The sequence below is a fragment of the Ambystoma mexicanum genome, chromosome 4p (genome assembly GCF_040938575.1).
Source record: "Ambystoma mexicanum isolate Mex_15411 chromosome 4p, UKY_AmexF1_1, whole genome shotgun sequence".
Taxonomy (NCBI): Eukaryota; Metazoa; Chordata; class Amphibia; order Caudata; family Ambystomatidae; genus Ambystoma; species Ambystoma mexicanum.
This window is the reverse complement of record NC_090927.1, coordinates 378,982,164-378,997,414: the sequence shown is the minus strand read 5'-3', so window position 1 is coordinate 378,997,414 and position 15,251 is coordinate 378,982,164. Positions and strand designations below refer to the sequence as shown.

The 15,251-nt window shown below is 42.9% G+C and overlaps 1 long non-coding RNA gene across 1 annotated transcript in view; it reads right to left on the bottom strand.

Moving 5' to 3' along the window:
- Positions 1–14,691, bottom strand: part of LOC138453253 (uncharacterized) — a 98,195-nt gene extending 83,504 nt beyond the window's left edge. The window contains exons 1-3 of the long non-coding RNA XR_011260384.1: positions 14,624–14,691; positions 14,174–14,244; positions 14,047–14,080 (exon numbers count right to left, since the gene is read on the bottom strand). This is a non-coding gene — a long non-coding RNA (uncharacterized lncRNA). The remainder of the gene's footprint in view (positions 1–14,046; positions 14,081–14,173; positions 14,245–14,623) is intronic.
- Between the last annotated feature and the right edge of the window lie 560 nt (positions 14,692–15,251).

Below are 15,251 nucleotides of genomic sequence, written 5' to 3'. Positions count from 1 at the left end.
AAATTCTAGCAAAATCCATAGTTATATGTGTCTTGTGAGTATACATTTGTCTTGTTGTCGGAATATTGTCATTATTGCAATGCATGTGTGTCCCACTGCTGTCAACCTTTCTGGAGGGCAGTCAGTGGGAAAATGTAGTAACTGGTTCTTATCTATTTCAATAGATTCATACTGGTTGCGCCCTTCGTAGACCAAGGAGAACCTCCCCGGGGACCTGGAAAGGAGAAGTCGAAGAAAAAGCTGGGGGTGTCGCTCAACACCAAAAGCAAGACGTAAGGGGGAGCGGTGGGTGTTTCTCCATATTCCAACGAGAGACAACAGGATGATCGTGGCATACCGCTCCCAGATGGAAGAAGGACTCCTTCCTGATGAACCCTGCTTTGCCCTATCAATGAACCCCACTTTGCCCTACTCTCCCTCAACAAGGAATCTCAGAAGAGTCAGGGGGAACTTGTGGGCTACATTGACCCACTCGGCAGAATCCCCCATTCATAACCAAGCTGGACTTCTGCAGTCAACAGCAAAATGGCTGGGCTGGCTCCTTGGAGCACCATTGCATCAAACCTGCATTTTGCAGCGACAAAAGGATGGCTGCATCATCTTGCCAAACACTTATTGGGTGAGTTGGAACAGGGGGTACACCGAGAATTGTGCCAGTGTGTTCTTGGGTGCACCCAAATGAAGCAAATCAACGCAGCGCTGCTCTACTGCTTGCAAAAAGTTCCTATTTAAAAGGGAATATTTTACACTGAAAAGGATGCTGCTCTGACACTATTTTCATCTACTCCACATCACATTGCTTTTATCAAAAAGAATCTGACATGCTCATCCATATCCACATTGTGCTTCAGCAGATGAAAGCATGATCCCTGTATGACAGGCTGTGTCAGCCAAATCTGAAAAACGCAAAAGAAACTTCACTTTCAGCCGCCGAAAATGCTTGACATTTGAGTCACAAAATGTCAAAAAGATCAAGGTTTCAAAGAAATCCTAGCTCTCTGGGCCTATGTCAATTGAAGTGCATCTGTGTTTCAAATAAATCGCTGTATACAAGAAACTAACTATGGCTACATAACAATGTGGGAATTCAGATGGAAGAGAAAAACCGAATTTGAAAGGAAAATGCCAGCGTCAGCACATGTTTAAATGTACATCTGCAAATAAGAAAAATACCTGTTTAAAAGTGTATGTTGGATAAGGCGCTGCCCTTATCTAGCTATGTAAAGGGTTTTGTGCTGGGAAACATATATGGGAGGTTTTATTCAAAAGGCTTTCTTCAGATTCAGAACAAACATAAATAAGGAATTAAATTGCATTGCTACATGGGGGAAATCAGCCCCAAACAGGTTACAGAAGGCCCCTCACAGTAGAATCTAGGGCACACATGGGTGATAATTGCTACATTGGCAGACTTTTGTCTGGGCTGAGGCCTCTTATAATAGAAATTCTGAGACACCAACCAGTGAAGTGGAGAAGTGGCAATAAACATTCAATCAAAGTGGGAAACCCACATCCCCACCCTTGGCTGAAATGACAGTTGGTGGTAGCTGAGAAAAAAAATGGGCCAAGTGAAGGACAAAGGTCCACCCCATTTGTTTCCAAAGACTATTTTATAAATAAACTTGTAAGACTTTTATCTTTGCAACAGGACTTGGCAAAAATGTAAAAAGTTAACTGTGTAAATGTAATTTTGTGGTTTTTAGTTTAAGACATTGTAGCCTTCACTGCCGTATGGGGAAAAGAAATGACAGAGAAGTGGATATTCTAAGGAAAGTGTACATGATGCCACCTTGAAATTCAATACTGACATACCTAATCAATTCTAGGCAGAATATTTCTTACTGAAAACAACACAAATTTGTTAAACGGACGAAACAAGGTCCTACAACTGTGAGAATTGGACTGCCATGCTCTACATAACATATGTTATCTGCGCATGTAATTTGTTAAGATGCCACAACTGTAAAAATGGGCAATTTATGTCAAAACTGGGTTGTGGCAAAATTAACTGTGGGTGGTTCTGAACATAGGAAACCCACATCATAAAGCTGATGTCAGGTTTCTAAGAGTCCAATCAGTTAACAAGAAGGCAGTTACAATCACCCCTGTCCAATCCAGTTGTTTAGGGGCATACTCAGCTAAGCCCATATAATTCAGTGATGTCACCATGCTTTATATAAAGGGTGGCTGACAAGAACTCGAGAACTCTCTCCTGAACTTCCAGCGCCTGCGGTCCTGATCTCCAACATCTATCTTGCCAGATTCCAGATTTGACTGCGAGGCCTACTCCAGCAAGGCCATAGCATGGCTCACCCTACTTCAGGAAGGCCTTGATATAAAAAACCCACTAACCAAGGGGAAAAACTGTGGTACCCTTTGTGGGGAGCATCCTGTGACCCGACCAGCATCTTGCCCGCTAGCTGCATGCTCGCTGTACTTCTGCCATCCAGCTGTATTGCTCAGTGACCAGAATTACCAAGATGTTTGCTACCTGGTGACTTGTGCTGTACAGTGACCAAGACCTGTTTGACTGGCCCAAAATTCCAAACTCAAGAGTGGACTGTATTTCCTCATCCCATAGAAACACATAGGGGGTCATTCCGACCCTGGCGGTAAGGGGTTAACGGTGTCGGTAAACGTGCTGGAGCCGTCAACCCCTTACCGCCTCATTACGAGTTCTGCTTGCGGGACCCGCTAAGGATGCCTGGTAAAACCAGGCATCCTTAGCGGGTCCCGCGAGCACCCTCCCATTCCCATTGAGCCCTATGGGGGCTCGAATGAGAATGGGGATGTACCGGCTCCGGGTTCCTTGAATGAGGAATTACCGGGCCCTCCAAGGTTGGAATGGCCCGGTAATTCCTCATTCAAGGAACCCGGACCCGGTACCTGGTATGGGGGTAGCCATGCCACTAATAGCGGCATGGTTAACTCCATACTCAGAATGACCCCCATAGTCTATCCCATCTTGACCCTTTGTCTTTGTTCCACTCTTTCAGCACCCCTATTCATGCCTTGGTAATTTGTCCAACTGTCAGAGTTCTTTGTGCATCTTGTCTGTGATTTCCTAGTGTTAGCGCCATTCTTTCATTCACCCCATCTTGTAACTCCTTAGTGATATTTGGAATAATTGAAATTAATTACCATATAGATCTGAACGTGGTATGAAAGGGTTAAGTTGCAAATTAACCTGGGATCCTACCATGTCTTTCTTTAACAATATAGTCCTAATAATCTATTTAAAGTAAAATCTGTTCTTTTTCTTAGCCGATTTTCTCTATTTCACGGCTTCATTGCACCAAAATCAAACCTTCTTTTATCTTGCAAATCTCATCCAAATCTTCGGCTACAACCATCCTTTCACTCTTGTATTGTCCCTGTGATGTGCATCTATTCCCCAGCCCAATAACTGCATTCCAAATCAGAGTATTTCACCCGTCTTTCATAAAAATCGTTTGTGTCATTTAAAACGGCAATTGAGAAAAATGCAACTTTCCAACGTGTGATTCAGCTGCATGGTGTTCTTACTTTCAACTTGTTTTTGGACTGTGTGCCTTTTGTTGAGAACTTGCTTTGTGATTGTCATTGTTTATATATTACTGCCTTTGTGAGAAATCATATTTGCCTCATAGATTTAACTGCACATTAATTATTTATTTGTCAATTTCCGAGTGTCATTTTATGCTATTGCAAAGAGCTTTGAAATCCTTTTATTTTATGAGGGAAGGTCGGATTATGATTCTGTTTGCTACACAATATCCCTGACTCCCTGCCACTTCTTTCTTTCCATTCCAAATTCAATTCACAGTGGTTTGGGAGGACATTGCAGGGGGAAGTCTTAACTCAGGTGCTATCTACCCAAAGAGAAAAAGTGCTCCTATTCTTTTGTGCTTTGTATATGTTCTTGTAGAAGGTTAACCAATTGTATTGCTTCAGTTTCCATTGTGATTCTCACCCCATCGGTGATTGCTGCCCAATATTAAAACTTGTATGATTTTCTTTGAATTTTAAAAATAAATAAATATTGCATTCCCACCAACCGGCCTGGTTCATGGTCCATTGCGACACGGGGTATTTGAAAAAGAGTGTGTGAGATGGGTTGTGTGCCATCGCAATTTGAATTCGTAGAAAATAAAGAGAAAGCATTCCAATTGTGTGCTACATCCTAGGCTAAAACCAAGGTGTGTCGCCCGATTGAAATCCTTAACACCCCCTCCCCCAACTGCTTCCCGAGCTACCCCCGCACTGGGGGACTGTTTTCCCTGTAGTCCCCGACCAGCACCTGACACCTGCTGCCTGCACTTACCCTTGCACTTGCCACCAGCTGGCTGCACTTTTACTTATTGCTTATATTTATTCTATCTTTTTCTTTTTACTGTCAATACCATGTACTGCACTGTGCCTTCCTCCTTACCCCCGCTCTTTTCCTCTTCCCCTTCCCTTGCACTTGCGTGATCTCAATGACACCTGGCCTAGTAAGATCATTGTCTCTGTCTTCCCTCTGTTCCCACTCCCTTGCTTCGTCACGCCTTGAAACACTTGTGTATAGGCGCGTTATGAATGCCATATCATATCATATCATAGGCAACTAGGACACCACTAGTATTCTATAGGCTCTAAAGGGGGGGCTTGATAGCTCAGCATGATATTGCTGTAAATGGAGTGTTGTTCTTGTAGGGGCAGGTGTTTTTACTCTGGTATACAGTATTGTACATTAGGTACATTAAACCTTCTGTTTGCATTGTAATCCTTGGGAGTCTGTTCTTAGGAGAGGTAGATCGTGGCAATTGGCACAACTGTATATGTGAGTTTGCATCAGGGAGTGTACAATTCTCAATAGATAAAACCCCATCAGCTAGAAGTTCACTAGTAAGTATATTTATTTATTTTTTACATTTGTAAACCGCTTAAGGCCTTAGGCATCAGGGCACTGTTGCAGACCAGTTACATTCAAATATAGCTTGACACACATACAGTAAAAGGTAATGGAAAGTTTGTGGCATAGTTAGATGAAGAGCCATGTTTTCAGTGCTTTGCGGAAGGCCCAGTATGACTCTTGTGCTCCGAGTTCTATGGGAAGGACGTTCCAATAGGCAGCCGCCACTGCAGTGAAACTCAATCCACCGCCTTAGGCTCTCTTCACTCTAGGTGTGGTGAGTTTGAAGGCGTGACAGGATCTCACTGGCCTCTTTGGTTCAGGTCTAATGATTATCTGAGAAATATATTATGGGGCCTAGTTGCTCAGGCATTTGTGTGCGATGGTGAGAGTCTTGAAGATGATCCTATCTTTGATCGATAGCCAATGAGCTTATTTTCTGCCGGTAGAGATGTGGTCCCTTTTAGGGATGTTGAGTGTTGCTTTTAGAGCATTGTTCTGGATAGTTTGCATTTTCCTAAGATTCCGCTTGGTGGTTCCTGCAAAGAGTGAGTTTCAATAGCCTAGCCTTGTGCCTGTGATAGCTCTGGCAATGGTCAAGCAGCTGTCCGAGGTGAGTAATTTTCTTGTCGCAGTTATGAGATTCGCTGTGTAAGCTGAGGATGAAGAGATGGCACGCCCTTGTCTGTCTAGGTGAGTGAAGCATTTATATACACCCCTAATGCTTTGATCACATTGGATAGTGTGATTATGATCCCATCTATCATGAAAGCAGAGAATTGTGTAGTTTTTTAGGACTGTCGGGGAGCCTACTACTAGAGTATCTGTCTTATTGTTGAGGCATAGGTGGTTGGTTGCCGTCCATGCCTGTATTGTGGCATACACATTGTTGAGCAACTGGGAATCTAGGTCTTAGTCACCAGTCAAGGGAAGGAGTACTTGCGCGTCATCCACATAGTTGGTGTATGAGATGCCTAGTTTGTCCAGGAGGTCAAATAGGAGTTTGGTGAATGTATTGTACAGCGAGGGGGAGACACAGGAGCCATCAGGGACACCGCAGGGGATAGCGATGGGGTCTGCAATAGCTGTGTCTGAGAACACTCCCATCGTTCTGCCTTCTAGGAAGGAGGCAATCCAGGTGGCTGCTTCTGGTGAGAAGTTGGCCGCTGATGTCAGGTGGTGGCAGATTATGCTATGGTTTACCAGGTTGAAAGCTGCAGATAAGTCTAATAGGAGTAGGGGGGCTGGTATTCCTTAGTTTTTGTGGGCATCCATTTGAGTTTTAAGATCAAGTAGTGCTGATACCGTGCTGTGGCCAGGCCTGAACCCTGACAGCAGAGGCGTTGCTATGGCGGGCTAAGGGAGCTATAGCCCCAGGTATTTTGGTTGTAGCCCCGGATAGAAGCTCAGGGGCTAGAAGCAAAAGGCTAGTTAGCCCCGAGTCCTTACAGTCCTGACATTAGCATAGCCCCAGATCTTTTCCAGACATAGTAACACCCCTGCCTGACGGTCTCAAGCCAAGAATGTGATGGGATTCCAGATAATGTTGAATATGGTTGTAGGCAGGTCTACCTAGGATCTTGAGGAGGAAGGGAACTGTGGTGATTGGTCTATAGTTGTTCAGGAGTTCGTGGTCAAGGGATGTTTTTTTAGCAGAGGGAGGAACCATGATTCTTTACGGTTAGTCAGTACTAAGTTGTAGGTGAAGGAGGAGTTAATGAATTTAGTGATGAACGGGGCGAGTTCTGATGCACAATCTTTTATGATGATGGCTGGGCAAATGTCTGCCATACACTTGGAGAGTTTTAGTTTGCTAATGATGTTTGTAGTTTCAGCCTCAGATATTTCTCTGAACTTAAAGGGTAGGGGGACAAAGGAGCTGGCCAGGGCTGGGGGGATGCTGGAAGTGGACTGATTTTGTTTTGGGCAATTTTAGCCTGTAGCAGGCAGATTTTCATTTTCATTGCATTCTGAATGCTGGAGAACCAGGTTTGGTCTTTGGTTAATGCTAGGGTGGGGGGGTGATGTTGGGGATTCCAATTCTCTAAGGATTTTAAATAATTCCTGTAAATTGGAGTGAGCTTGGCAATCTGTAGCATAAAGGATTGCGAGGACGCGAAACGTAAGTTACGTAGGGGAGGTTTATTATTAACTTGGTATATATTTATGAGATTCGATTAAATGATGTCGAGCTCTAACAGACTCTGTCTTCTTCCTCTCCCACTGCAATGGCCACTTTCACCTCGCGTCACTACACGTCCTATAAATTCCATCACACGGGTATGCCAGCACAGCAAACAGAGCATGCCACGTGACGTAGTAATCCCACTACTACACATCCCCCCTCTTCACAGATGTCGAGGTCTCCTGTAGATTCTCCCCAATCTTGACTGGTGAAGACATTTTGGTGAGTTGCTAGGCAAGGAAAATTCAACACTGTGTCTTCCCATCCTTTCAGCATCAATGTCACCATTAACTCTGTCACTAGTAACCTTCACCCCACCAACCATATTCTTCACCAAATACACTCTCTCCATATTCCACACACGTCCATCCTCCAATCTGATCGCATGATTAAAGACTTCAGTCACCACATTAGGCTTGGACCATTTGCAGGGTCCATTCTGAGAATGGGGGAAGTTTAATCCTTACTGTATCTCCTACGGCCGGAATAATAACCTTAGTCCTTCCCACACTAGACCGGTCATGTGCCATTCTGTTCTTTAACTCAGTATACTTGATGTTATCAAAAGCACCCGCTAATCTTTTTCCACAGAGAGGTGTCCCTGCCCATCCAGGATGGTACTAGTTCCATATTGGCTTTACTGCCTCTAATAAACTCGAAAGGAGAAACTCCTGTCGTGCAATGAGGAGTGAATCTGTGTGCCACAATCACATCCTTCACTGCTTTCTCCAAATCCATGCCATTAGACCACAGCCACCGAATGGCTTCTTTGAGGAGTTCTTTGAGAACATTCATTTGGGGATGGTAAATGGCTCTGTTCCTGTGCTTTATGGAGTTTTTTCAACAATCGTCCTCCATATCTTTTGAACGTAGTTGTGACCCATTATCTGTCACAATCACCCTGGGGAAACCCTCCCGCTCACTGATCTGTTCCAAAAAATCAATTACAGACTTGGTGGTAATGCAAGGTCTAATCAGCACCGCCACACATCTGGTTAGTAAATCTATGATAACTAAACAGAAAGATTGCCTTAAATTGCTCCACACAGAGCCCAACACATCCATTCCTAATTTGTCCCATGGCTGTTCCGGAATATCAGTCAAAACCATGGGATATTTTGAACACACTCATACTTTGTCACTTCTGTTACAAAGGATACACTCCTGGACAATTCTTTCAATTTGAAGATCACAGCCTGGCCACCAGTAATCACTCCTTATCCGTTGCTTGGTCTTCACAATCCCTTGATGCCCTTCATGACCCAGGTTTATGATCCTTTGACAGGCATCAGATGGTGGAATAATCTTGTCGCCTCGCATCAACATCTCCCTTTGGAGGCTTAAATCGTGTATCACATCCAACATTTTAAAAGACCCAAATCCTCAAAGTGACTTTTCCTGAAAGGAACATTTTCTTCCAATACTTGTCTGAGTCTGCTTGGACTAATGTCCTGCTTCATTGCTTCCCCCTATTCCTTCTGTGGCACAGGTACTGAAGCAATAGCAAAACCAACTTCCGAGTCATTTTATTCTTTATTTGGTTCCGTCACATTTGTGAGTCTAGACAAACAGTCAGCCACAAAATGTTTTGCACCCAGCACATATTTCACTGTGCAATTATATTTTTGTATTTGGGCTACCCAACCTCTGATGCGACTAGATACTCTGCCTAAGCCCTTTGACATAATTATCTCGACCAGGGGTTTATAGACGGTGCAAAAATCAAAATTCATGCCCCAAATGAAGTTCTTAAACTTATCCGCCTCCCATTTAATTGCTAACACTTCCTTCTCGATGGTGGCGTACGGCTTCTCTGCTCCTTTTAATAATCTGGAAGCAAGCGCTATGAGAAATTCCTTTACAGTATCTTCTTGAGTAACTACTGCGCCCAGGCCTATACTACTGGCATCTGTTATCACAGTTTTCTTGTCACTCCTGAAATTCTTTAAAGCAGGAGCTCTCGTCAACGCCAGTTTGATGAACTTGAACTCTTCTTCGCATACATTGCACCACACAAAAACACTCTTCCCTTTGGTGAGCTCACGTAGGGATGCTGTGTGATTGGCAAATTCTCAGATGAAATTTGAGTAGGAAAAAAACACAGAACCGGTTATCATGCCATGTTCTTTCTAGAGACGGGCGCCTGCTACTTTTTTTGTATTTTTGTAAGGAACTTAGTGTTGGTCACCCTAAATTACCTGGGGGAATCCAGACGTGGACCCCTTGTTCACTGTGCTCAGAGAGGCACAGCTCCACCTCACTGATGAGGCCGAACAAGGCTGAAACACCTGTATGGGGTTGCTGTTGGTACTCTTGATCAAAGGAGGTTTGCCTGGCATTTTGGTGATGGACTGCCTTTGTGGGCGGGATAAAGACTGATATGCAAATGGATATGATTGTCAAACATTTCAATTCTTCATGTAGTTTAACTTGATGATACGCAGATGCGAGATCCAGGGTGGAGAAGAAGTTTGCTAGGCCAATAGTAGATATAATTTCCTGTATGTTGGAATGTGGATTTCTCTTTGGAATTATACAATTATTAAGTTCCCTCATGTCCACAGAGATCCTGAGCTTCCCAGTTTTCTTCCTTAGGACTACAAGAGGTGACACCCACTCAGCCGCATCTATGCTTTCTATAATGCCTTGACTTTCCAACTTCCTTAACTCCATCTTCACTTCATCGCTCATCGACAGAGGAATACTGCATAGTTTCTGCGCTATGGGTTGATGATTCCCTCTTCATTTTAATCTTACGCATAAAACCCCATAGGCAGCCGATTTCATCACAAAACACTTCCTTCATTATGCTCTCCTCCATGGTGATATTTCGTATGGAGAGTACTGATTCTTCAGCGTTTGGATCTAATCTTAGCTTGAGTTTCTGTTGATGTGTCCAGCTCAACAACGGGGTATTTAACTTTTTTTGTCACATATATGTTTCCTCTAGCTTCTCTATCTTTAAATCTCAACATGCCCCAAAACCAGCCAATCAATTTGATCTTCACTCCCCCATAAGCTTTGGGGTTAATGTCAACTTCATTGAGAAATTCATGTCTTTATTTACTGCATTCATGTATATACGTTCTACTAGTTTTTCATCGCTATGATCACTCCCTATCCGATTTGTAGCTGTCCTTTTAGTTTTGCAACATCTTGAAAAATGACCTTTCCCTTTCCATGTGCGGCAAATAATCTTCAAAGCATGGCAATCTGGATTGTCTGGATTGTCTGCCCAGTGATTCACACTGTCACACCTGAAGCATCTGCAAGGGCTATTCCTCCTAGGGCTATTTCTTCTCTGCATGTGAAGAGATGACCTCCCTCTCGTGTCATCCGTCCAGGTAGATCTTCGTACTTTGTCTGACATCTTTTTCTTGACAGCATTGTCATTAACTGACGAAATTGTATTGTTCATTCTGGGCATGTTTATTGAAGGCCGGAGTGAATTCTGTTTTTATATTCAACTCTGTCACTCTATTTTCCAATGTTTTGACACAATTCTCAGTGTACTCTACTTCTTTTGCAACTCTCAAAACCATGTCTAATGATGGATTATCTTCTGACCACAATTTCTAGTGACCTTGATGTTGTTGCATTCCAGCATAAATTGATCTCTCAACCATTCATCCAGTTGTCCATTGATGTTGCACGTCCTTGCTAGTTTCCTTAAACTATTAATGTACTGCTTCACACTCTCCCCTTCTTCCTGTGCCCTTTTTCCAAATTGCAGTGTTCTAATATTGCACTGAGGTTTTTTTCATAATGTTTGCCGATCTTCCTAACAGTTCTCTCATATTTATTAAGGCCATCATCTTCATTCTCTGGGAGGTTGAGCAAGTCTTCAAAGTTCTCCTGACCAGCAGGACCCAATCAATGTAACAACAATGATTTCCTTCTATCAATGCTGCAATTTGGGCAACAAACCACAATAGTGTTCAAAAGATTTTATCCATCGTTTCCATGGTATGGCAGGCTTCCCTACTTCAGGTAAAAAGAAAGCAGGTGGAGGTACACAGCTGAACGAACGTCTTGATGTATAATCAGCCAAATTGTGCTTTTGCTGTGGTTGCCTTTGTTGTAGTCAATGCTTCCCCCCCCTTCTTTTTTGCGAGAAAATGAATAAAGATAGGATTGGTCTGCTGATGAAGCTGCTATATGGTGCACAATGTTTGGTAATATTTGGAAGCCTTATGTTTCCTTATTTTCCAGTTCCTTACATTGAATCGCTGTTGCTTTCCTCTGCTGGACTTTAGGTTTTGGATAATAAGGCTTTGGTAGATTGGCACTGTTAGTTTTAGGTTTCAATGTATGTGTCTGGCTGTCAGTCTATTTCATTGTGTTCATAATCGCTGCCTGAGCAGCTGATTGTGGTAGTATCCGATTCACGATTTCAGGTGGCTGGTCTATGTTTATTGCATGTTCCAAGCAACCTGCACCTGGCATTTCTAGTTTTAACACTACATTATGAATATTGATGAGATGTTATTTTTTAACATCAACATCAGCTTTCATGGGGTGCATAAGCGCACCCCTTGTGCAGCAATGTTTACAGCCAACCCCTTCATGTGGTCCTGCCTATAATGTTGCTTTATTTCTTCTCCCAAATAGGAATCTGTGTGCGGCGCTATTCATACTGTTGAATAACCTCACCCCCAATGTTCCAATGTATAAAATAACTGTTGTGCAGAACCTCACCAAAACTCTCACAATTGTTATCCATATGTGTTGCCCATGCAGCGTAACATATTGTGGAAATCCACTCGGCTGGCTTCACCAAGGATACATGCCGGACACTAGTGCTATATGCCTCAGAGCTGAAGCATGAAGTAGCATCTTACTTTAGTTTTTAAGGCAATGTTTTAGAAAGGACAGTCTGGCACAACTACAGAATCTAGTCTGAGCAAATATTGAACGCCTGCACACTAGACAGGGCCAGTTCTCGTGTAGGGGATGGATGATCTTCATCTATTATTGATTGATAGTAGCTGTAAGCTGAATACTTTTCTCGTCATGTTGTCATCTCTTATCTGAGAATTTACACTTAGGGATTTAGCTGCATGAGGATCTCCTAGAACCCACCCATTTTGATTCATATGGATTACAAAAGAGGAAATCAGGTATGGATGTGCTCTCTGTATCATAATAATGTGTGCTGCTTAATATATGCATATAGACTGTGTAAAAGCAGTTAGACTGAACAGTCAATAGAAGATGACATCCAAAAAAGGTGAAAGGAATGGAGACTAGAAACTCTAAACCTGGGAGTAGTAAACCTATATAAAAGGAACAGATGAAATAATTGGGCAGAAGGAAACATAGCCAAGTATGGCTTATCTGTAAACACATTATAAACCAGTATGGCAGAAAAGATAATATCAGGAAAGGACTTGGGGAAAAGGGGGTGTTTAGAAACAATTTCTGGAAGAGGAGTAGAGGATGCCCAAGAGTACTCCAAGGCCCTTTCCATAGCCCAATTAAACACCTGGCTTTCTGATTTAGTGGGAGGAGATCCTAGACCCAAACCCAGTCCAACAGTATGGCAAGAGACTACTCCATTCGCTGTTCCCTATTCCAGGTTGTTATCACTAGTCCTATACATAACAGAAGAGAGGCCAGGTCCTGAATTTAATAGGGAGAGTTCGGAAGGTTAGCAGAAAAGGGAGAGTGTAGGTGTACTGAAAGCAAAACTCTGCCGACTTAATGACCAAAGCTAAGTCTAGCTGACCTGTTTTCAACTACCATTAATTCCAATGTGAGTACAATTATACAGCTCCAGGGTGATCAATATACCTACAAGATCTTAATTGGGGGTAGCTGCCTTTATGGACTAACTGAGGCTCTTCTGGGACTGACAGCATAGACTTCATTTTTACTCAGATTCTGGACCCATCTATGAATACAAAGGAGTCTTCGGGTTTACAATGCTGCTCTCTGCTGTGAAAAGCTCAGTCAAAAAAGAAACCTAAATAGGTTCTGTTCCACGCAATTTGGAGGTCAGAGGTTAAATCATTGTTATCTGCCCCTGAATTTAAAATCTAACTGTAAGTTTATTGGTGATGGTTAGCAAATGTTTAACACACGGAGAAGAGGGGGGATGGGAGGCACAATAGTGAGTAAATGGTTTTTCTATGAGGTCAATATGAAGTCAAGACGTCTTCTTCTGAAAGATTAGATTGGTCAGTTAGTTGTACTTCAGGTGCAGCGGGTTAACCTCGAGGCCAATCGAGGTCCAAAATAGAACAAATACAGAACACACATCGGGTCTTGATACCCGATAGCCCTATGCTGCACTCCTTTTGGGACACAGTCCCAGGTATATTTATAACCAATAGTGAAGAGGGGTCTCTATATAAAATGGAAAACACAGCCCACTTCGGTGAATCTCGTCTTCTTGGTTATGTAACAAATGTAAACATATACTGTTCTTTCTTGTTCATTGGATGCACATCTGTGCATAAAACTCAAACTAAAAGTAATGTCCACCTGATCCAGTACAATCAAGAGCCACCAAGACCATACACAGTGTGGGTAGACAGCACATATATTTGAGTAACACTGTAAAACCTCAGTGTGTACACAATAAATCAATATAGATCCAACACACATGAACACAATTGAATATATATTCAAAGATCAAAAACTGATTTTAAAAAACTGATTCAAAGGACAGAAATCAGAGCTGTATTTTTGCACATTCCAAAAACATATTCAGTTAAGATTGAGCATTAAACAAATTAATCAATTCACAATTTGACAACATAATGTGTATATCAGTATGAGCAGTGCAATACCTTCTGCTCTATACTTTGTCCTAAACACTCCTAAAGGTGCCAACGCGTTTTGGATTCCGATGAACCCATCTTCAGGGCAGGATGGGTAAAGTTTCATAGGTTGGTAAAATTTGAAAATAACAAAAATAAACTAAATTAACTCTGAGATGTGTATTAGTTATTAGGGATGGTAAATATTAATCTGAGTCACTAACCTTATAGTTGAAGCAATAACGAAAACACCTCAATCTGCATTGAGAGCAAAAATAACATTTCTCAGCTCATAGGTACATTAGATTCTACGCTCTTAAAGGTCCATATTATACTCGTTGCACAACTCACCCGGTCCAGGGGCAAATTCATTGCTCCGGGTCTGAGTAGGCTGTTGGGAGGTCAATCACGAAGGGGAAACACTGTAAGGGTTATTAACAGAGAGATGGTACTAAATTTGGAGTTCAAAAAGATTGAACGAGATCAGAGACAAAGAGTAGTGTCGGTTATGAACGGATCAAGTCATCGGTCAAATCATATGTGTCAAAGCAATAACTATTGAAATTAAGCCACATATACAACCGCGGGGACAAGAGCATGCAACCAAGCATGGCGGCGCCACCCACGAGTGAATCTCCCAATGTGTGTTCAAGTAAAGGGGAAGATGAGTGCTGATCACATATATATGTACGAAGATACGAGCATGCAGCCAAGTTCCAGCGCGCCGCTCGCGAATAACTATTCTATTGCTTGCAGTTCGTTTGTGCTCACCAGCGAGCCTAAGCTGCTGAAAACACGTACCTAGATCTCTTCGGGAGAACGCAGCCCTCGAGACGTCAGTCAGACGCGCGGCTCGTAACTGCGATATGTTATTGTGTTTCCATGGCGGCGGCGCGCGTGCGCACTGCCTTGGTGATCGCCATATTGGTGTGGGCATCCATTAAGACAGATGCTATTCACAAGGATGCAGATAGATAGTCGGTACATATGCGATTACAATAAATCACAGAGCCGACCCTAATACTCCAGGAGTGACGTGCGTGGATTACTCCACCAATGCTCAATGCCAGTCTGTGGCAGTCTGGAGAGTATTGAAGTCCATGTGTCGAACCGGTTGCCATAGAAACCACGCAAAGATGCGTTATTCTTAGATAATGCGATACATACGCTCAGTAAATATACCGAGCATTCTTTAAGCTATGCAAGAGTCCCAGGAAGCCATGCTCGTATCATGCCGCTCCCTGCCAACTGTCAGACGACAAACAAAGGCACTTCTCTGGTCACGGTCAAAAGAATGTTGTGAATGCGATGGAAGGACATGTAGTGAAGTGTGAGGCGGGGCACCAAAGCAGCCAGAGACTGCGTGGTGCCCCACCTCTCACTAGCAAATGTTTAACGTCATACTCTCCTACCACGTTCTCCCCAAGTA